Source organism: Paroedura picta, chromosome 5 (genome assembly GCF_049243985.1).
Source record: "Paroedura picta isolate Pp20150507F chromosome 5, Ppicta_v3.0, whole genome shotgun sequence".
NCBI lineage: Eukaryota > Metazoa > Chordata > Lepidosauria > Squamata > Gekkonidae > Paroedura > Paroedura picta.
In genome coordinates this window covers 64967635-64991762 of record NC_135373.1, presented here as the reverse complement: position 1 = coordinate 64991762, position 24128 = coordinate 64967635, and the positions used below count along the sequence as shown (strand labels likewise).

The 24128-nt window shown below is 43.1% G+C and overlaps 2 protein-coding genes across 8 annotated transcripts in view; both read left to right on the top strand.

Moving 5' to 3' along the window:
- LOC143838875 (uncharacterized) overlaps positions 1-6062 on the top strand; it is a 125370-nt gene extending 119308 nt beyond the window's left edge. The window contains exon 7 of the mRNA XM_077340784.1: positions 1343-6062. The gene's annotated coding sequence lies outside the window, so the exon portion shown is untranslated. The remainder of the gene's footprint in view (positions 1-1342) is intronic.
- Positions 6063-9634: 3572 nt separating this feature from the next.
- The window catches only part of PLXNB2 (plexin B2), a 405779-nt gene continuing 391285 nt past the window's right edge, over positions 9635-24128 (top strand). For 4 of the 7 annotated variants that reach the window (XM_077338326.1, XM_077338324.1, XM_077338328.1 and 1 more), the window contains exon 1: positions 14189-14621. The gene's annotated coding sequence lies outside the window, so the exon portion shown is untranslated. Of the gene's footprint in view, positions 10070-14188; positions 14622-24128 lie in introns of those variants that run through there. The other 3 variants (XM_077338329.1, XM_077338330.1, XM_077338327.1) reach the window with 2 other exon arrangements.

The following is a 24128-nucleotide window of genomic DNA, read 5'->3' as shown; positions in this document are numbered from 1 at the left end:
CGCCCCTTCAGTTTTACCTCTGTCAAAATTTATTCTTTAATGCAGCCACCAATGCTTAAAATGAATGAAAAAGCTGGCTTTCCTGATGCACATGCCACGTGCAGAATGCAGATGGAGTCTATCACATTCAGTTGCCTCCAGCTGTTGTTTCTTTGTCTGCTTACCCAAGACCAGGATGAAGGAATTTCAATGATCTCTGTTGAAAGGGGCCATACTTAACAGGACTTCCTATACAGCAGGCTTTCATTTCCCTCTGCCTACAACACACAAAAGAAGAGCTTGTAAGTGCATAGCTGTTTCCATTGACTGACTCATAAGCAAAGGCTAGGAATGGAATATAATGATGGGAGAACATCTATTTCTCCCTACCTCGAGTAAAGTTTTGGAGCCAATTGTGGCAAAAAGAGAAGTTTCTATAGCAGAGCGATACAATGTCCACTGTACAACATAATATCTCTATAGAAATGGTTTTCTTTAATCCTGCTCCACATTAAGATCGCCGCTGCTCACAGTATGATATTCATGGAGTTAAGGACCATTCCATTCCCTGTATTCTTTTTAGCAGGCAAGAATGACCATGAAATATGCTTGCTGGCAAAATGTGCCATGTGTCATTATCAACAATCATAACCACAGAAAGAATAACCATTTATGTAAGATATTAGAAAAAATGAGAGCAGCCATTCTCTGCCAGTCAAGTAGGTCCCAGAAATGCAGTGTTTAGATCAGGTCCACAATAAAGACTGAGAACCAGTGAAGAATAAGATAGGATAAAGCACGCACACGCCTTGGAGAACAATTACAACTTCAACAAAATCCTAACTCACTACACCCTAAGGTTTTCATATATTAATCAGTATTTCTACTCAACTAATCATAACACATTACTGTTACATTAACAGTCCTCCTAACAAAGATCCCATGCATTACTAACTTAAAAACAGGGTTTTCCTTATATGACTTTATATCAAGGAATCAAGATATACTTCTGACATCCTCCAGTACTATGAAATAACTGTTTCTATCTTGCTTCCCCCCACCACAAGATTTCCCTCCTTTTCCTTGTTTGAAAATGTCTTCATGACATGGGATTTTTCTCTTTCTCACCTTCTGCCAATCAGGTACCATACCTCTAAGCTCACCTAGGTTCTCCAATCCTTTTTCAAGCATAGAGAAAGAAATCTTTTGGACTCACACTTCTAAGACCTGCAACTGAACCCAGAATGTATTATTTTGATGTTCAGTCTGGAGCCTTGCCATGATCAACTGTTCCTTGTGTATCGATATATGCTGCATCTCATTTCATCCCTGAATGTAGTTACAATTTTCTCATTCTTTACAGATGGCATGTGCTTTTCCTGCTTCTTTTCCCTACTCCATTGCATCTCTAATGGATTTTCTTGGCTCAGTAAGCAACTGTAGGTCCTGGTAAGCAGCCCTCTAACTGGCTCACAAGCCATGCAGTATGTGTAGATGCAAAAGTTCTGTTTTAGATTATTGAATGTTTGGGACCCCTTGTGATGGACTGCACTTTTAAAAGCATAGAAATCCTGTACAAACAGCTAAAGGATTGTGAAGAGTTAATTATTCACAGGAAGAGAGAGTCTGGAGTGATAGACAATGCCAAGCAATCTGATTGGTTAGCAGAAGCTGATCAGAGAGAGACTTTAGAGCCAGATGATGATGATGATGAGAATTCATTTGGAATTCAGCACTGACTGAGAGCAGTTTAACAGGAGAATAGGGAAAGTTGGCAAGGATAAGTGGGTAGTTAGATGTAGACTCCCATTCAGGCCAAGCAATGGGGATAAATCTATAAAGAGAAGGAATTTCCCTTCCCAGTCTAAACAGGATGATAACTCTGAAGAGTATAGAGATCCTTGGTCTCATTAGCCTGAAACATAAGAACGAAAGTTACCTCAGATATTTTCCCCCTGATTTCACCTGACCTTTCCCCTTTACGTTGAATATATATCTCAAGTGCCAGGTTCAAGGGGCTCCCAATTCTTTCCTCAGGTTCTTGGATGAGCATATAGTCAAAATGTCATAGTGACACAGGGCGGGACAGTCAGAATTCCTCAGGAAAGAAGAAAACAGGCAACTGGAGTGGCCTGGGAAAGAAAAATGGAGGGGATGGTTAAGCCTCTGAGGGAAGTGGATGGGGACATTATATCATATATATATACATACTTGTGGAGATATTGCTTTTTCTATACATTTTCACATGAGAAAAAAAAGATTTACATTTTAAATAAAAAATGAAATCTCGGAACCTGCTAGACCTATCATTACAACTGTATATTGCTATAATCATATTTTAGTGCCAATTTTTAAAACAAAACTGCAAGAGCCTCCAGGAGGAGGCAGTTCTGTTGCCAGAAAAAGGTGGGATGTAGCACTTCACATAGAGTTCCCAAATAGATGAGTGGCAGAGCTGCTCTCCTTTTTTAATTTTCAGCCATTATATCAATTGATATAAGCATGACAAAAAACTAGAAGAATAAGAAGAGTTGGGTTTTTTATACTCCTCTTTTCATTGCCTGAAGGAATTTCAAAGCAGTTTATAATCACCTTCCCTTCCTTTCCCCACAACAGACACCTTGTGAGGTAGATGAGGCTGAGAGAGCTCTGAGAAAAACTGCTCTGTGAAAACAGCTTCTAACAGGACTATACTAGCCCAGGGTCTCCCAGCTGGCTATATGTGGAGGAGCAGGAAATCAGACCTGCCTCACCAGATTAGAAATCACGATTCTTAAGTACTACACCAAGTGCGTGTGCTGTGACAGCTCGTATGACACAACCAAATACGACAGCATCCTTCCTTGAAAATCCTGAGTATTTAAAAGATGTGCAGAAGAAAATAAACTGCCTCCACAATAAGTGAAAAAGCAGAGGGAGGCAGACATGAGGAAGAACCAGGCCTAGATTGATTCCAATGTTTATAGGATGTCTGGACAGAAAATCAGGAGTAATTTGTGTGTGTGGAAAATCCCAGTGTTAGGGGGATGCTGGTCCTGCATGACCTGAATAGTTCCTAAGGGCAGTTGGCATACATTTAAGGAGGGATGCTTGGAGTGCAGAGTGCTGTCTCTTGGCAAGTACTAAGAGGCAAGAGTGGTGGAAAACAATCACAGAAACATCACAGTCAAAAATTTCTCATTGCCTGAGAATTTCTTCTGTTGTTTTGTTCTTGTTGTCAATGTTGGAAAAGACATGATGGCATCCTGCTTTGATCAGCTTTGAGTAGCATATTTTCACCTTCCCCAAGACCTCTGCATGCCTCTAGCCATTTCCCAGGCTGCGGTATGGCTGCTGTGCACAGGCCAGTCAGCACTCTTGATTCCCTATTAACCAGCAAGAACAGGGGCAGATGGCAGCAGGTGGTTACAACAGAGCTGTCACACTTGGCTTTTGCTGGAATGCAAAACAAAACTGCAGCTCTGCTGGCTGTTGTGCTGATACTGGACTGTGGCCAGTTTTCTCTCAGTGCAAAAAGATCTAGCCCTGTAGATTACTAACATTCTCCAAGCTGTCTTTTCCATATCATATAACATTATGGCTATTTATTTTAAACTTTCTATATTGCCTGCTTATTAAAATTATACATGTTGATTTAAACCAGGTGTACACTGAAAAGGATAAAGACTCCTATATATGTTTCCTCAGAGAATCAATGGGGGGGGGGGGGACATACAGCACTGAGTTGTCCAGCATTTGGACTTTTCTGCTTCATTTCAATCTACAACTTCACTTCAGCCTTTACATGCATATCAACAAAACAAAGAAAGTAGGAACTATATAAACTGTGGACTTCAGCAAAAAAAGAAGGGCATACAAAAGAAATCTTGTGTCTTGCTCATGGGAGGCAATCTGTATTACCTTAATAAAAATTTGGTGTTTTTTGAATCCTTTATCTTGAAGTTTGCCGTGTTATTGGATAAAAGAAGCTTGGCAGCCTATTTTCCCCTCAAGGAAAAGCAGCAAAATCTAACAAGGGACTAATACAACAAATGCAAAGCATTGAATTCCTGAACATCCATGCTGAAGGAAATTGGCAGTGCCTTCTGTGAAGTCAGTAAGGACTCTGTCTTGAGTAATGTATGTTTCAGCATCATGTTGACTCACCTAGAAGAAGAAGAAGAAGAGTTGGTTCTTATATACCGAAGGAGACTCAAAGCGGCTTACAATCACCTTCCCTTTCCTCTACCCACAACAGACACCCTGTGAGGTGGGTGAGGCTGAGAGAGCCCTGATATCACTGCTCAGTCAGAACAGTTTTATCAGTGCCGTGGCGAGCCCAAGGTCACTCAGCTGGCTGCATGTGTTGGAGTTCAGAATCAAACCCGGCATTACCATCCTAGAATTACCATCTGGCATTACCTTCTTGCCAGGGGCCAGTTATTCATGTGAGCTCTTGATGAGCCTGCCAGTATTTTTGCCTTCATTGTACAGAAAGGGCTCGTGTACATTAGACCAGGGGTAGTCAACCTGTGGTCCTCCAGATGTTTATGGACTACAATTCCCATGAGCCCCTGCCAGTGTTTGCTGGCAGGGGCTCATGGGAATTGTAGTCCATGAACATCTGGAGGACCACAGGTTGACTACCCCTGCATTAGACAGTATCACAGTTCCATGTTCATCATATATTTCCATACAGCAACAGTTGCAGAAGATCCTGTAGATCACTCAACATAGTTGCCACATACACAGAACTCATGTGAAACCATTGAAGTCCTTCCTTCCTCTTTGTTATGAGATGAAAGAGCATAAACAGCCTAGAATAACAAAATAAACATCTATTCATAGATATAAAATTATAAGCATATTAAATTACCTGCTTTAGCTACATTGTTTTTACCTTTATATATTATTGATATCTATAGATAGATTGTTTGCACTGGTCTCTGATTATGTAACCCTAATCCTATTGCATTGTACATTGTCTTATGCTGTCGGATGGCACAATTTATCACTCAGCAAGAAAGGCAGGTTATAAATTAAATAAATAAACAAAGAGCATTCTGTATCACATTTGTGCAGTTCCCTTCCTTCAAAAAGCTTAACATGGTATACATGGTAGTCATTTTAGCATAACAGTAACCCCATGAGGTAGATCAGGTTGTGAAAGTTTGATTGGCCAGACATGACCCAATAAGCATCATGTCAGAATAGAATTTTAAATCCTGGGTTCAACATTCAAATCCCAACATTTTAACCACTATGCTAACTCTCCAGCTGATGTTAGCATAGATACAGGGCATGCATGGCAGATATTATTTCCATATTACTTTCTTCTGTGTCTCATGTACATACACACAACTGACTTCTGGCATTCCAAAATTAATCTTGGACTGTTAGCATTCCTCCATAAATGTCAACAGTGACCAATTTTTGACATTCACAGTAACATTGTAATCTAACACAACCAAACTGCTTTTTGTGTCAACCCATTCTTATTCCATATCTCATTTCGTTCTATTGGACTGTAAGTTGAATTGACCGTTCATGGATTTGGAATACTGTTTTGTCATGTGTTACAGTATTGAAGAGGCATATATATCACTTTGTTTCCAAATTCTATCAGTTGCAATTCAGGTAAGCATCCTAAGTGAGTTATCTGTTCCCATTGCTAAAAGTGGTGGTCCAGCTATAAAAACTCCACAGAAGTGAATGGACACTGGGCTGTCATATCAGTTTAAGGCTTAAGCTTGTTTTTCACCTTTGTATATCTAGGCTTGCTTCCAAGTTTTTACAGTGGTATTGCAAATGACTTGCTGACATTCCATCATATGACTTAATTTAATCAATAAATCATCTGTGATTGGTGGTGGTTCCGCATGTCATATCGCTATATTTCACTGTGTACATTTACAGTTTTCAAGGTGGGGATCTTTCTTTCTTTCTTTCTTTCTTTCTTTCTTTCTTTTTTTCTTTCTTTCCACCATTTCCTTTATGTAGAGGGTTATGATTTTCCCAGGTTAGCGGTAAAAGCAATAAAAACGTAACAACAATTATTTATGCCCATTTTGAAAAGCAGATATCTTCTCTTAATGAGCTTTCATTATCTTCTGTTCAGGAGCTTTCTAGAAGGTCCCCAGCATGTCCAATATATGATGGATGTTGACTAACAAAACAGCAAAAGTTTCAGTGAACAAGTTCATCAGTCTCCTGTCTCCACATTTTTTATTTTCCAAGATTTTGAAATAAAATTTTGTTTTTGTGGAAAATGGTAAAGAGTTTGAAGTTATTAAGGGTATTTCCTACTTTCTTCTTCATATCATCACATCCTGTTAATTTCCAGTGAATTGACAGCACATGCCTTCTGGAGAGAAGTGGGAATATAATCTAGAGTAGAGAAACACAATTGGATTGTAATAACAAGTGTAGATCCCTTATCAGTTGAAGTCTGAAATAGTGGGGTAACATTTAGGTATGCATCTAAAGTGTTTGGGTAAGCTGTACCTATTGAATATCTGACTGAACATATCCCCAAGCTCCAGGTCTAGCTAAAAGGTATGTGGATCTGATTTCTAAGCAAGAATAATGTAAGAGGCTGTACTTGTTTCCTGTTTCCAGAGTATGTACGTGAAGTGGAACTTACAATTTCCATTATTTTGATATCACATGTGAATTTGTAAGGACCTTATTCTATTAAACCCAAGCTTTTCTTACCCACTCAATTGCTTTAACCTTTGTTTCTCCCCCCCCCTCAAAAGGAATCACCTTCTCCCAGTCTCTCAAGGGTATCACATTTCAAAATGTTCAAGAGGGATTTTCAGTTATAAGGAAACTATCCCTTTCCATTAACTCTTATTGACAAAACATCACCCTATCATTCTGAACTATTAGCCAGTCATCAGCCTAACAAAGAGATGGTTAGCCAGCATCCCAGACTGTGTTTTTGAACGGAATTGAAATTAACAGTATCACTGCAAGACAGAATTTACACAATGAGGTTAGCTTTGGAGGACTTTGAAGGACCATCTCCTGAATTTGGGAGTAACATTCTGCTGATGAAGTAGAGATAAATTATCCTGGAACATGATTTGAATTGAGTTTTAGAGTCTAATATTGTGAAGAAGCCTTACAAGGAAACAACAGGAGCAATGATAAATGAGATCAGAGGAAGAAAAGCTTTGTTTGTACATTTAACAACAGATATGGCAAGGAAATGAAACATGAACTGTGCACTGATTTAGATCTAGTCTTCAGTTACTGAGTTCTTCGTCACAAAGAGGAACAGCTTCCATGCGGCTCATTTCCGTTAACTGTTTAGTTAAGGACCGTCTGTGATTATGCGTTTTACCTTTCCAAGAACATTTAACGTCCATAGGTGAACACTGGCATCAGTGGACTATAATTGCCGTTCTGTGTGTTCTGACTTCCTTGCAAGTATTTTGAGAGATATTTGTGATAGATGTGGAATGACAGCCTGGAGGCAGCCTGCATAGTGCAATCTTAAGTAGTCTTCAACTGCATGGTACAATTTTAGGTGGTCTTCAACCTAGGATTCACTGTGACAAGTATTTGTTCTTTCTGATTTTTTGCCATCCAGTCACAGCTATGGCAACCTTAGGGTTTTCAAGGCAAGAGACATTCAGAGGTGGTATGCTGTTTCCTGATTCTGTATCATGACCCTGTTATTTCTTGGGGATCTCACATCCCAGTACTTGCCAGGACTAACCCTGCTTAGGTTCCAAGATCTAGTGATATCGGCCTAGCCTGGGGTTAAGCATATGATAGGATGCTCAATATTGTATAACATGTGCTTTCCAAAATAAATGAATAAGCAGGGGAAAAGTGTAAAAATGTGTGAAGACCTGAGGGTCCCTCTAAGGGTGCAGTGGCCTCCTGTAGCCCTTCTGCCCACTCCAATTTTCTCCAGCTTTCCTCCTCCACTGTTCTCCTTAGCTGCTTTCCTTCTCTAACTACTGCTGCCTCTGCTTTCCACTGCCTTTCTCCAATGTTACCCTCCTTCACTCGCCTCTGGTGGTCTCACTCCTCAGTCTCTCCCCCACAACATTCCACTCCTCCAATCCCTATTAGTTGTCTGTGCTCCACCTTCCTCCTTTGCTTCCATCCCCCTTCCTACCTTTATACCCAGCTACCCTCCATCTCTCCACCTCCCAGTTTTTACCCCTGAGGATTTAAAGGCCCAGTGGCAGCTGCACCCAGCTGCACATCAGATGTCGAGCTGCTGGGGCTGTTTGGCCGCCTGTTATGAGAGGATGGGGCTGCTGGGGTATTGGGATACATCTTAGGGATGTATCTCTCAGGCTGTGGGATGCTGCCCCCTCCCTGACCCCATGGCTGGGCAGGCTCTGCTCTTCAGGGGCTTTGGGCCTCTCCTCTGGGTGTGTGTGCCCACCTCACCTCTCCTGCCAACTCTTTCTCCTGTGTAGGTTGCTGGTAGGCATCACTTCAGGCAATTGCACCAAGGCTTGTCCCCGCTGGATTGTGGTTAGTTAGGGGGGGAGTCATCCCTGGGGTCTGGGTCTGGGTGGGGCCAGGTCTCCTTGAGTGGGTGGCAGAAATCTGGTGCCCAAGAGGGAACTCCAACAAGATACTTACAAATTCTCAAATATTTCTTGTCTTTGGCTTCTTGCCAGATCTCATATTTCATGGGTGTAGGAATAGAAATGCGTGCTTGTCATCCAATAAACTATTCCTTCATTTAAGCACTCATTTATTTTCCTATATCCTCAGGCTCAAATAAGTCAAAGGACACCAGATAACAGGCGGGGGCACCCATGGAAACCACCGAGATAAATGTGCCCTTAAAGCAGTTATTAGCTGGACAATCCCCAACATGGGGCCCATGGGTGCCCACCAACTTGTTTCCTGGTTTCCCCCTGATTCTTGGGAATCAAATATTGACTAGAAGGCACACAGCAGCCTCTTGTCTCCTTGTCCCGTGAAAGACAGTCCTGAATTCATTCTAGGCAGGTGCACTAAATTTGTGCGCCCTCCGTTTAGATAAAGACAAAGACGTCCTCTGGGCTTAGCAACTTATCCCTGAGACCTTATGAGAAGTCAACCCTGCCCTTTGGAAACAGAACCCCAGTTTCTCTTCCTGGTCTTTCACTTTCTCCTTTAAGTGTGGGTCATGCATTATCACGCTTCTGATGGTTTACCTACTAAAATTGTTTAAAGGGAGGGGGTAACCAATAACTTCCCCATTTGTTCCTGCTGGGAGAGAGAGATTAATCAGTCTGAGCCGATAATGTCCTTTGGTTTTCATCTGGTGATGGGTCACATCTATCAGACCTCAGTCAGTCCAGTAACCAGATCCTCCTCCTGTTGAGGCAGGGGTATCTTGCCGGCTCAAATGTGGCTTCTCTTTTTCTTCCCGGTTAGAAATGTCGGCGCCGGGAAGTCAAAGGCCACATGCTTTTGCCATGAACAATGTCCCAACTGGATTGATCTCAGCACTCCCTGAAGCTCTGGGGAGTCCGAGGCGCCCCGCCCCCCCCCCCCCGCAAAGAATTCGCCAAGCGCCCAAGAAAAGGGGCCTTCTCTTTGGAACCGGGGGGAGAGAAGGACGGCATTCCCCCGCCTGCCTCCCACCACTGTCCCTTCTTCTCCCCGCCCTTTAGGGCAGGAAAGAGAAGCAGCCGCGGCCGCCCTTCCCGTAGGCAGAGGCCAGTGAAGAGGCTGCACCTTGGAGCGCGGCTTCGGGACTCGCGCCAGGCCTCGCTGGCCGCGGAGAGGAGCAGGTGGGGCGTGGGAAGGGCGCGGCGCTTCGCTGCCTCCTGAACGAGGCTGGCCCGGAGAGCGCCTTTTCTTTCAACTGTTGTTACCCGCGCCACGGAGGCCGAGTCGGGCATGCCGCTGAGCCCCTCCCGGACACGAGATCGCCGGCGCCCGACACCCATCCGGGGACACAGCGTTCGACTGAACGTGGAAATCCTCCCGGAGATAGCTCTCGCAGTCACCGGAGGTTGCTGAAAGGAATGCCAGTGACTGAGGGGGAAGGGAGAGGCTGGGAAGTCTGCTAGGAAAACGCAGATCGGGCCAAGTGGAATAGCACTTGGAATACCAAGTGGAAGAGCAGAAAACAGTAGCAGAGGTAAGAAGAATGTCGCCAAGAATCCGCCGGGAGCTTGAGAGGGAGAAGCTTCCTTTCGACCGCGAGCCTCTCTGTCTAGCGCTAAACACCACCAAGTGCGTTGATCTCCCGGAGGGCCATTCCGCCTACTCCCGACTGCCCTTTTCCGGGCGACGCCAGCTTCAGGAATTCTTTGAGCGGTTTCCAATTATTGGATTGCCGGCATAGATCCCATGTTGATGTTCTCCCCAGGGAAGGGGGATGTACGGTAGTGGTCTCTACAAGCTCCCTAGTCCTGGGTACCTTAGCCTTCTCCTTAGTGGTATAATTATCTTATTGATTAGTAAACTGCAGCTGCAGTCCTGCAAGCAACTTCCTGGGAGTAAACACCACAGACTAAAAGGGGATTTAGGATTGGTCCCCGAGTCATGAAAATGGTAAAACTACATTTAGAGACAGATAACATTTCTGTGTTGGGGTGGGGGGGCATCATAAAAGTAGACAAATATGATTTTGTAAATGCTTTTTTAAAAGAAAAAAAAGGCACACACAACCACGGTCTGATGAAAGCAACATGCACTGTGCCAAAGGTCTTTAACATTTTTGTGCCTGTGTGAGATAGTGGGTGGCACCACAAAATGGCTGGCATGGGGATGACCAGTCACAAAATGATGCCAATCATGAAAGTGGAAGGTTTCAGGAAATGATGAGAGGTTCCAGATCAAGTATGCTCCTCCAAGCAGTGCAGCTGTTCCCGAATGCATCCTTCCTGCTAACACAAAAGTTCTTCTGAAGCCTCTCCTGTTCCAGTGAAGTAGAAGAAAGCCAGAAAGGACTTTTTGCTTGGCGAGGAAGGTAGTGAGTACTAGAGAACACATTAGCAGGCAGCGTTACACCTTCAGGATTCAATGCTATAAGAATATTATGAGCATTTCAGAACCAATAAAAGGGTGGGATCAGAGAGGGAGCTTGGCTTGTCTATACCCCTCAGAGTATTATAAAAAATCTTGGACAGGGAACTATGGGTGAGTCTCAGTATCTTTCAAAATCATTCCCTGCCCTGTGATTTCTCATGGCCTATCCCTGTAATAGCAAAGGTGATATTTGAGGCCAATCAGGAAGACAGAAGAAGTCCACATGCTAAGAGGTTCTAGCTTCTAACTTCCTAGGTAGAATTAAAAGGCACCCATTCCGAAATGACTACATGAAGCTTGTGTGGGCTCTTTCCTCTCAAAATGTTGAGAGCCAGTAAGAAAAATAAGAGAGGGAAATGTAGAACTTAAGCTACTCTTTCTGCATGGTATCCTGGGGGAGGGGCATTTCCTAATTATTCAGCCCTCCCCTTTGAGATTCTCAAATGTCAACATATGGATTTAATACTGCTGATTTTCCTTAGACTGCTGTTGTAAGAATTACTGAGATAATGTACATGAAGTACTTCAAACATTCAGAATATGCTATATAAACTCTTAAGTATTATTATTACAGCCTAGCAACCTGCACACATCGGTGAGAAAATAGGTACTCTGCCTGTGAAATGTGTACTGACATTAAAACATATTAAATCAGTAAAACTGCCACCCGTAAAGCACATCTACTCTATGTTTACTTGGATATAAAGATGCTTTATTAATTGGGACTTACTCAAGCTGTACTCTAATATAGTTGTGCTAATCTCAGATCCTGCAGGTGCAGGAATGATAAATGTTTCACGTTCTGAAGAAAAATCAATAGGATATTTGTAATATCTAAGACTCAACACAAATTTTCTTTCAGGAGACTTGCTTCAGAAGGTTTCTCAACCGGCTAAATGAAATAATTCTGTTTAGGGGCCTAGCACTGTTTGTTTCGAAAATACAGGATACTAAACTTGAGCGCCAACATGGTATAGTAGCTAAAGAATGGCGGACTCTAATCTGGAGAAGTAAGCTTGATTCCCCACTCCACCACATTAAGTCAGCTGGATGCCCTTAGGTTTGTTCTCCCAGAACAATTCTGTTAGAGCTCTTGTGACCCCACCTACCTCACAGGGTGTCTCTTGTAGGGAGAGAAAGGGAAAGGTGATGCAAACTACTTTTGGGACTCCTTCAGGAAGTGAAAAATTGGATATTTAAAAAAAAACAGCTCTCCTTCAATCAAATCTCCTCTTGAAACATATTGCAATTTAATTTGTGAAAGGAGTGTCAACCAGATCTGTTTGTGCTTACACACAAGTATCTCTGTATAAATTATCTTTATAAGTGCAGTCCTTCAGTGTGTGATAAAGATCTGGGTAAATGCACAGGAATTATGCCAATTAAAAAGGCACAGAAGTAAAACAAAGGATATTTTGTTTGGTGTCTTAGCAAAGTAGGACTTGGTGTTTTGTGGTGAGCCAGTCTGGTGTCTTGGAGAGTGTTGGACTAGGAGCCTTAGTGAAGCATGAGGCTCAGCACAAATCCATGCAATGTACAAATTTCTCTTTGTGTGCACATTGAGTAAATCTTATGTTCCTTTCAACTCATGAACATACAGTTTAAATGGCACATTTCCCTTGATATGAGTGAATATACACGTGCTATTGGACTCTGATTTTATTGGCTCTTTCATGTATGTCAGGAGGGATACATATTCATGGCAATGTATAGCAAGAATGGAATGGGAAGTAAAATCAGTCCTGGGGACAGACAAGCTGAGCCCTGGTCTACTACAAACCAGCACTGTAGGGTCATTCAGTTCAATAGGGCCAACAGTTGGTATTAGCTCACTCAATGTAGCATCCCCAAACTATAAAAAGTACAGGAAACAATTGGTGAACTGACACAAACTGCCGAGGCCAATGATGGGTCTGGGCCAAGTTACCCTTGAAGCTCAGGCAGAGTTGCTGGGGGTTGGTTCTGCTTGCTTTGCCCCTCTAGGGCAGTGGCTCATCAGGAAATTACCCTGTAAGTCGGGGCCATCTAGAACAATTTGGCAGGGCCTGCAAAAGGGAGCTTTTCCACCAGACATTCGGTTGAGGATGACCAGATCCAACAACTTCCACTGAGCCCCTGAGCCTCCCTCCCATGAACTTCAATGTCCATGAGCTTCAGTATCTTGAACCAACCAACTACAGGTGCATTGCATGTTACGTTATTAATGTACTGTTCTTACTGTTTATTATTGTTCTACTGCTATTTATGGTTATTGATTTTTCTGTATTGTTTATGTTCCTGTGTTTCATGTGAACCACCCTGAGCTTCTAAGGAGGGTGGTAAATAAGTAAGTAAATAAATAAAATAAGTGAGAAAGTAAGTTAACTGGCCAGGCCACCTTTGGTGTTGAGTAATTCTTAGACTGCATGTGAAGCTGATTGCCTAATTTGAAACCCAGATTTATCCAGATACCAGCCCCCCAGTTTTATATTTAAGGAAACATGTATTGAGCACCTTCTTACAAAAACAATTACAAATCTAATTATAAACATGGAATTTAAATGCAGTCACTGTAATGCTTGAGTCTTTTTAACCTAATGTGGGAGGGGGAAATGTATGTGTGTTCGTGTGTGTGTGTGTGTGAGAGAGAGAGAATAACTTGTGTGTTGCTCTGAAGTCCATGGAAGAAAAGGAAGACACAGAAATGGTGAATATCCTCAAAGTGTTCACTCAAGGAAAAGAAAGCTCCATTTCACCGGCTCAGATGAACCTTTCCCACCGTCTTTAAGACTTGAGGAAAGGACACGCAAGCTAGCCCGACTAAGGCAGACGTATTATAAAGAACACACATGCACAAAAGACCCTAGGGGTGGCCAAACCCTGTTTTAATGCCCCCCAAATGCATCCATTTTGTCCACAACAGCTCTTAGCCCAAGTTCTCCCCCCCCCCTTCGTGTCACGTCAGCAAGCCAAACCCCCTCAGCGCCCCGGGTTGGAGGAGGAAAACAGGCTTGAGTAGCTGGCAGATAAACAAACAAAGCCAAGAGGCAGCGCGCGAAGAGGATTTCCCTTCTTTTTCTCCCACTAGGAGACTCTAGTGGGTGGGGAAACACACACACATCTCTGGTTAGCATCGGGGCGGGAGCAAGCGAAGGGGTAGGCGAGACGGAGGGCGGCCCGGCAGGCTGGTCTCGCTCGCTCCCTTTCCTTTTTACATTCTCTCTCTCCCCCCCCCCCCCGGACCCTCAGTGTAGCGCACGGCTTTGTGCGGCACCTACAGGTGTGTCTCTCGGGTAGCTTTTCTCCCTTCCCGGGGCAGGGCCGAGAGGGAGAGAGAGGCGGGCACTCTGGCGTATCATGTGATGAGCCCGCTGCTCTCGGCGGCCGCTCGGCTTTTCCCTCCGCCTTTCCTCTTTTCTGGAAGCTGCCACTGGTGCTCCCGCCCGGACTTGGAGGCTGCTGGCCGACGCCGCCTCCTCCTCCCGCCGCCGCCGCCTTTCCATCGCCTTCCTCTTCGGAACATGGGCAGCCCATTGGCCGCGGCTCCTGCGCGCTGTCTCGGGGGGCTGCTTGGCTGAGGCGCGGCCACTGGGGAAGGAGCCGCGAGCAGCGTCGACAGCCGCACACAAAGGGCGCCGCCGGACCCGCTTCCTCCTTTCTCCTCCAGCCCTCTAAGTTGGGTAAGTTTTTCCGCCCTCTTTCCGGCTCCCTCTTCTGGGCGAAGGGTGCCTCCACCTGTTGAAAGCCCCCTCCCGGGAAGACGGGCTCGCTGTGTCAGTGTAGGAAACAAGCCCCGGCGGCCAGCCGCCCTCTCCGTCGCGTCTGGGAGGACGCCTGCCATTGATCGCCGCCACTTATTTCTTTTCCCACGTTGGGGAGTTCCGAGAGCCGCGATGCGCTCCCTCGCGCCTTCCCGAGGCGGTTCTTTGCTGGGGGTTGTGAGGAGGCCCAGGGAGGGGAAAGGGGACCGGTGTGTCCCGGGGAGCCAAGTTCTAGCTGCTGCTTCCTTCTCTCTCTTCTCCTTGCCTTTTCAAAGAAATCATAATTGCTCGTCCTCCCTTGTTTGAACAGCAGATGGTTTCTATTAAGGGCAAAGCCTTGGCTCTGTGTGCTGAACTATGTGGCTGTGGACTTTGGTTAGGCTGCTCAGCCGCACCAAGCTTAGAAAAATGTTGAAACTTTCTTAATGTCTCTGTTCTCTCTCCACACCCGGTTTGAAAAGGGAGAAAGGTTTTCAGATTCCAATTGGAAACGTTGGGGGGAAAGATTTTGTTCAAGGAGTGTGTGTGTGTGTGTGTGAGAGAGAGAGAGAGAGAATCCCCCCCTTTCAGGTCCAGGTTTCCGGAGGGGAGGGGAGGTTTTGTGTGTGTGTGTTTTAAATAGTTCGTTGTGATTATTCTCAGGAGTTTTATAATCTGCACTCCACCATTCAGGTAATTAAAATCCATTCACTCGGAACCCATTCATTCTGGCTGCTGTGTGATCTAGGACTGGCAGAATAGTGTTTTGACACTTCTTGTTCTCAAGACTGCTGGCCTGTTTTGGGAGTCTGATGGAGGTTGGGTTTTGTTACAAGAGGGCAAAGATTTAAACTTTGTCATAAAATAGCTCCCTACTGATAGTATATCCACAGTTTGCTGTGGTCAAATAGAAACTGTATGCGTGGTTTGTGACTCATTCTGGTTTATTTGCTTTGGAACTGTGCAGTTTGGATATGCTGCAATCCAAGTGACTGCCCTTGTGCACATATATGATACTGTGGTAGTTTGGGTGAGAATGCACCGAAGTACATATTAAAGCTGTGAGTTAATCAGATAGCAAAGAGAACGCCATCTCCATGTATGTGCATAAGTCTCTGTACTTGAGTAATGTACATAATTTGATTGCACATACATGCCACCTCTCTCCTTATGTATTAGTACCTTCATTATGCACTTTCAATTTTCACATCTGTATCCTATCCTTTAAAGATCTCATCCCCTCATAACAGCCCTGGAAGGCAGTTTAGGCTGAGAAAGCCAGAGTGGATGATTAGAACAGGTCTCCAGGGTCCCAATCCCATATTATACTTAATTTGCTCTCTTATAAATCTCGTAATATAAAAATATCATCTATTTTCTTTATGAAATCCAACTAAGTGACAGATGAGTTCTCTTTGTTTGTTTCTCAGCTCCCATCCTGAAAAGAAAATAATTTTAATCCATAATAACCTGTAGTACTTGGTTACCTTGAGCATACTTCAGACCTTCTGATGCTATAACCTATCAAAATCAGAATCTGATGTGTGGACTCACTCTGCTTCAGCATTGAAATAAGAAATTCTGCATGGGCAGTCTTGTCTCTTGCATATTTACTAAAATGTGTCCTGGTCAGATTTATAGAATTAGTTTACAAATTTGGGGACACAGGTTGGGGGTTGTAACTTCTAGTTTTGTCCCTCCTACTCTCAGCTATTAATCTATATATGTTTCCTCTACATTGTGTATTTCCCTTCCTTGAGATATTTTGGGTTCATCATATTTTTCTGAATGTTGAATTTGCGTAGTGCCATCTCATAAATCTTGTACAGTGTTGAAGAAATGAGGACTGAGACATCAAAAGACATCAAAGCTGAGAGTAGGAATCTGGGATTGCGAAGTAGCAAGACTCATGGTAGTATTTTGTAAGTACATGAAGATGCTAAATGTAGATGCAGTGGCGCAGATCCAGGGTATAAGAGGGCAGAAGGCTCCAATAGAAGTGGTAGTAGAACAGGACAACGGCTGGGAATTGGCTAATAGGGGGAAAGTTGTGTCCCTTTAATAAGGTACATGCTTTATATGGAAACTGGAGGGAAAATCCAGGAAGATGCATGCTGGGCAGATTGGATGATTGGGTCCACTTGTAGCCTCATGTACAAATCTGACAGATCATGAAAAAAACATTTCTTTGGACCCACCAGTCATCTGAATTGCTTGACCATGGTTAAATAATGTTCCTTCATTATTTGTAGTGGAAATATTTAATTGTCTGTAGAAAGTACATAGATAATTAATTGGTTGGAATCAAAACTTAGTTCTTCAGTTGATAGTGAGAGTTTAGCATATCTGGAGAGCCAGTTTGGTGTAGTGATTGGGAGCGCAGGCTTCTAATCTGGCGAGCTGGGTTTGATTCCCTGATCTTCCTCCACATGCAGCCAGCTGAGTGACCTCACCATAGCACTGATAGAACTATTCTGGGCTCACCATAGCACTGATAGAACTATTCTGACCAAGCAGTAATGTCAGGGCTCTCTCAACCTCGCCTACATAGGATGTCTGTTGTGGGGAGAGGAAAGGGAAGGAGATTGTAAGCTGCTTTGAGATTTCTTGAGGTTCAGACATACTGGACTTAATACTGACCAACAGGCAAGAGTTGGTGGATGAAGTGAAGGAGGTGAGGACCCTAGGGGGAAGTGACCATGTCCTCATAGAATTCCTTTTGAGATGGGGAGGCAAGGAAGCTTGTAGCCAGACGTGGATGTTGGATTTTCATAGGGCAAACTTTAATAAACTCAGATATATGATGAGTGTCATACCATGGACGAGAATGCTGGAAGGGAAGGGAGCATGTGAAGGGTGGGCGCTACTCAAACAAGAGCTATTGAATGCTCAATCAATGACTATCCCAGAAAGAAGAAAACACTGCAAGAGCTCTAAGAAGCCTACTTGGATGAACAGAGAACTTCAAGAGGAACTAAGAAAGAAAAGGGAAATGTTCAGGAAATGGAGGAAAGAGCTCTAAAGAAGAGTAACTACAGGTTACTAGGCACTGTAGATCAACCATCAGAAAGGCCAAAGCTGAGAGTGAGCTAAGAATGGCCAGGGAAGCCCATTGTAACAAGAAAAGATTTTTCAGTTATGTGAGGAGCAAATGTAAAGTAAAGGAGGCAATAGGCCCACTGTTGGGTGCAGATGGACAAACTCTAACGGAAGGTGCAGAGAAAGCAGAAAGGCTTAGTGCCTATTTTACATCTGTTTTTTCCCACAGGAAAAAGGGTTTAGGCACATCTATAGATGGCAGTAGCCAAAGGATAGTGTCTGGGTGGCAGGTTGACATGGATAGAGAGGTTGTTGAGAGGCATTTAGCTGCACTGGATGAGTTAAAATCCCCTGGGCCGGATGAAATGCACCCGAGAGTGCTCAAACAACATTCTGGAGAACTTGCAGAACCCTTGTCCATCATCTTCGGGATCTCTTTAAGGACTGGAGATGTCCCGGAGGACTGGAAGAGAGCAAACGTTATTCCGATCTTCAAAAAAGCGAGGAAGGATGACCCAGGAAACTACAGACCAGTGAGTCTGACCTCTGTTGTGGGGAAGATAATGGAGCAGACATCTGCAAACACCTGGAGCACAATTTGGTGATCCAAGGAAGTCAGCATGGATTTGTCTTCAACAGGTCCTGTCAGACCAACCTGGTTTCCTTTTTGACCAAGTAACAGGTTTGCTGGATCCTGGAAATTCGGTTGATGTCGTTTACTTGGATTTTAGTAAAACTTTAAATAAGGTTCCCCATGATGTTCTGATGGATAAATTGAAGGACTGCAATCTGGGTTTTCAGATAGTTAGGTGGATCGGGAATTGGTTAGAGAACCACACTCAAAGAGTTGTTGTCAATGATATTTCATCAGACTGGAGGGAGGTGAGTAGTGAGGTACTTCAGGGCTCGGTGATCGGCCCGGTACTTTTAAACATATTTATTAATGATCTAGATGAGGGGGTGGAGGGACTACTCATCAAGTTTGCAGATGACACCAAATTGGGAGGACTGGCAAATACTCCAGAAGATAGAGACAGAGTTCAACGAGATCTGAACACAATGGAATAATGGGCAAATGAGAACAAGATGCAATTTAATAAAGATAAGTGTAAAGTTCTGCATCTGGGTCAGAAAAATGAAAAGCATACCTACTGGATGGGGGATACGCTTCTAGGTAATACTGTGTGTGAACAAGACCTTGGTGTACTTGTGGATTATAAACTAAACATGAGCCGGCAGTGTGATGCAGCGGTAAAAAAGGCGAATGCCATTTTGGGGTGTATCAACAGGGGCATCACATCAAAATCACAAGATGTCATAGTCCCATTGTATACGGCACTGGTCCGACCACACCTGGAGTACTGTGTGCAGTTCTGGAGGCCTCACTTCAAGAAGGATGTAGATAAAATTGAAAGGGTACCGAGGAGAACGACGAAGATGATCTGGGGCCAAGGGACCAAGCCCTATGAAGATGGGTTGAGGGACTTGGGAATGTTCAGCCTGGAGAAAAGGAGGTTGAGAGGGGACATGATAGCCCTCTTTAAGTATTTGAAAGGTTGTCACTTGGAGGAGGGCAGGATGCTGTTTCCGTTGGCTGCAGAGGAGAGGACATGCAGTAATGTGTTTAAACTACAAGTACAATGATATAGGCTAGATATCAGGAAAAAAAAATCACAGTCAGAGTAGTTCAGCAGTGAGCTCCCCCTCACTGGCAGTCTTCAAGCAAAGGTTGGATATACACTTTACTTGGATGCTTTAGAATGCTTAGGGCTGATCCTGCGTTGAGCAGAGGGTTGGACTAGATGGACTGTATGGCCCTTTCCAACTCTATGATTCTTCTGGTAGAGGAAAAGTGGCATATAGGAACCAACTCTTCTTAAAACTTGGATTAGCTATGAAGTACCTAGTGGAAGACATTGTTGATTTGAATTAATAAGAGTGGAATCTAGTCATACTACTTAATGCATGCTGTTGTTCACTTATAGTATATTCTGTTTACATGCAGAATGTCACAGTTCACAATGTAATCCTATGCAAAATTATGCCATTTGGAGCTCATTGATTTAAATGGGAATGACTACAGTAACTGTGTAGAATGCACTGATAGTATGTTACTTCTAGTGTTCCATAGATCATGCTTTTTGTGTTTGTCATATCAGTGATAATGGCGAGAGTATTTTGTGCATATTTTGCTCTTACGTGCTTCTCAATTTTGAGCGTAAGAAGAGCTTCTATTCTGGTCTCGTGTAGCTTGGTCTCTGCTTCCAGTATAAAATTATTTAGGCCACCATATCAGATAGGTAGTGTTTTCACATGTAGTGCTCTTGGATTCTAGAATGTCTTTCTAGTTTCATTACAGATGTACCATTCTACCAGGTATATCAATAAATTCAGTCCTGGCAGTCCTGATGAACACTCCCATATTGTCCCATTGATATCATAATTACACAGTATATTGCCTCTATAGGCTTGGCTCATGTTACTTGCTCACAGTGTTTTTAGGCCTGAAGAAGATAATTCACATTGCACTTCATTTCCCCCCCACCCCCCAAAAAACATTATATGGGCTGGCAGGAAGTTCTTTTATACAAATCTCATTAAAATGGCAAATGTACAAAAGCATTACTGTGTTTATGCATCCTGTTTGATTCAGTGGGCAAAATAACTTCCTGGGTTTGCCCCTGTGGGTGGGAGTTGTCTGCTCTCTGCTATCCTTAATGGCATCCCAAATATGCTGCCTAAGGAGGTTTCCTTATGATAAAGCTCATTTTCCACATATGTACTATATTAAGTGGGCATTTCTTTTCTGACTCTGCACCCACCTGGGCTGCCCCTATTCTGTCAAATATTATACTTCCAGTATGAAACTAAGGTTAGAACTCTGCTTTCTCATAGGAAAGCTTTGGTAGAACAGACAGAAGAGAATTAGAATTCAGCATATTTCTTTACCTCATCTTGAGGACTGGGGGACCGCAGCTGCCTGGAAGTCTGTTGTAATTAGTCATTTGTGGATAATGTTTCATAAAGGTGTTTGAGAGCCAAACTCTGCCCTCTCCACCATTATTTTCAAAGGGAAGTTAGTTCGGTTACAGGCTATACTATCTTACACTTGGCATGATTTCAGAAAGTTTTCCAAAGATTTCTATAATGAAATGTTAGTCACTATCATGCTTCAGGAATGCATATGAAATAACTTGTGTCAACTTGTGGGTTACTATGTTGAAATCTGCTTGGATCTGAGCCTCCTGGGAATAGTATAGGAAAACATTAGTACCTTTTAGTGTCTAGAAGTGGGGAAATATGTGGGAGGGTGGATTTGATGTCATGCAGTAAAATAGCTCTAATTGATTCAAAACCTTGTCCTTGATATACCTGATGATTGAAAGAAGTAGAGTGGTGGGGAAGTAGTATAACCTTTTTACCACTCTGATTAGACAATCATTTTTTTTAAAAGCCAGACTATAGGAATTGCTTTATTCTATGCAAGTTTAAAATATTTGGAACACTGCCCCAAAGTGGTTTGGGCTACATTGAGAAATATTGTGCTTTCATTATTTATTTTTATTTAGTTGTATTTCATTTTATGCCGTCCTCACAGCAAGCTGGCTCAGGGTGGTATACATCAGTTTCGTTCTGGACAAACAAATAATTAAAACAGTTAAATTCATATTTAAAACTAAATTAAAGCCAATAGCAACAATCTGGATAGAATATTCAGACAGAATGAAGGTCCAGACATCGGTAACCATTTATTTTTTTAGTCAGTTAGTCATATTTATTTATAATGCAATTTATATTTATATCCTGCCACCCCCCAAAGGCTCGTGGCGGGTTATAGAGTCAGAAAAAAAATCCAAAAACGCCATTTAAACCCCTGACATAAAAACATAAAATGCAACAGTATCAAACTATCCTATAAAATAAAACCCAGCAAAAGCATTGTCCCATCCCTAGCAATCCCCAGCAATACCTTGTGTATGTGTGTGTGGGGGGGAAGGGCGAGGAGGGCACAGATGCCACTCCAATGGGGGGGCATGATCTTCCTTGCATGCCCAACCTCAACCATAGATCTGGTGCCCCCGCAGGGCCCACAACTCCTCTGGGAGCTCATTCCACCAGGTCGGGGCTAGGAAAAGGCTAGGCATGCTTCCCTACTACAACAAGGATCTCCTTAGAGATTGTTCAGGAAACTCTTTGGCTCTCGGTGTCAAGAGGCAACATCAGGGAGAAGGCCTCAGCCTCTCTGCCCTGTTAACATATGTTAAGCAATGTTAAGCCTCTGTCATCTGTGCTCCCTCTTCCCACTCTGGGAGATGTTATGGGGGGGAGGGGTTAGGAGGTTGAATACCACGATGTCTTTTGGGTATTTTGATTCTGTTATATGATTTTTATGTCCTAGAGTGTTTTAATGGGGTTTTATGGGTTTTTTATTATGGACAAATTGTACCCCGCCATGAGCTGGTTCTAGAAGTGGTAGGTAATAACTCTAAATAAATAAACAAATAAATAAATATTGCTTCATCCTGTGCTGCCAGTGGGAATGTTGATGAACCCCTGCAGTAAACTGCTTTGAGTTGGTTCCTGTGGTGGTGTGGGTCCAGGAGGTGATACTCTCCATCTTATGCTCTGCCAGTAGCTGAAAACAAACTGAGCTCCTAAAGTACATGAGCATCCTCTCATTGGCCCATTATGCACGGAGGGGAAGGTCCACATTTAGGCATCGCCTAAAATCACCAATAACGCATGGCGCCGGCTGCAACCGGCCACAGATTTGGTGCAGGCCGCTGAAAAAGCCGTGTTAGCGAAACGTGGAAGAAAGCAGACCAGGGCACAACCAGAAGCTGCGCCGGAGTCGCCACGTGCATAGTTGGTTACTCTGGGTTTTGCCGCTGTTGCGTCCCGTCCCATGCGTAAGCTGTTTGCTTCGCTTCTTCCTCCTCCGCGTTTTCCATGTGACCTGAAATCGCAGTTTCGGTGGCTGTGCATAATGGGCCATTGTGCTGCCCCAAGTGGGTGCATAGATGGCTTTGTCAGAGAATCAGTCCTGCCTGCAAATCAAATGACTTGGATGATTCAAGACAAGCCACACCTCAGAAAAAGGCAGAAATGAAAAGAATTCATTTGTGCGTGTTCATAACATGACTGAAAAGACGACATGAAACTTACCTTTGCTCTGTTTTATGTCCACACAGAAACAAAACATTTTGATGATATACTGAGTTCTAATAGGTGAGACCTGTAGTACTTTGTTATCTACATTTTAAGGAAACCATTATGTATGTATTTTAATTGTAAAATAACTACATGTCTTGGAGTACTTAGTTAAAGCATTGGTCTATTGGACTCTGATTTTATTGTGCTACTTCAGACCAACACAGCTACTCATTTGGATACTATCAAAGTTTCTGATGTAGAGTTTAACATGTTGCTGACTTAAATTTTACAAAAATGAATAAATCAGAACAGATTATCTTGAAGTCAATAATATGCATGTTTTAAGTGTGCTGATTTGTATTTTAAGTGCCTTGCTCTGCTTTCTCTGGGAGAAACACTAGGCTGGGTGGAATTAGTAATCTGTGTTGAACAACAAAATTAACCAAGTACTAGTTTTTTGCATGACCATCTTTGTAGCATTACAACTATCTATCAAAAAAAATAGTCTCATGTTAAGTACATCACTGATCAGGAAGTGATTTTGTTCTAGAAATGTCAAGTTGCCTAAACTGGGATTTGTATGTCTGTCAGAGAGGGTTTTGGTGCTTCACAAGGGTCAGTTTGAAGTTGAACTATAGCATAACAAATTACGATTAAAAGTAAAACCAAATTATTCTCTGTGTGGGGATATCTGAGCACTGGGATTGGGAACTCAAATAACAGTGACTGAAATTATTATCTTTTCCTAGGGCTATATCCTTAGACAAATTAATGGCCCTACATTACTAAAGAGACTATTGAAAACAACGTTTGTGGCACCTCTAAGACCAACAAAGTATTCAGTGTATAAGCTTTGGTGTGCATGCACACTTATACTTGTGAATTTAAACATCTTATCCTTGCTGTGATGGATGGACAAAGCTCTTGTCCCCTTCTGTATGCTTGATTGATGTGTGTGCAGCATGGATAATAGCCAGTCAGGACCCATGGAGTTAGATTGGGGACTGGAGATGAAAAATGGCACTTTTGAGTCAACTAAGGTTTGAGTCTCTTGAGTATTGGAGAGACCCTATCTCAGGAGACTTTACAGGTCTCAGAGCCTATATTTTAGTGAAAGCAGGCTAAAATAATCAATATTTTACAAGCTAGGGTTTGTATCTCCAGGAAATTAGAAGTATCCTATCTCAGGAGACTTTTGATGTCTTTGAGCCTGACTTTTAGGATAAGGAGATAAATATAGAGAATGCTTTAAAA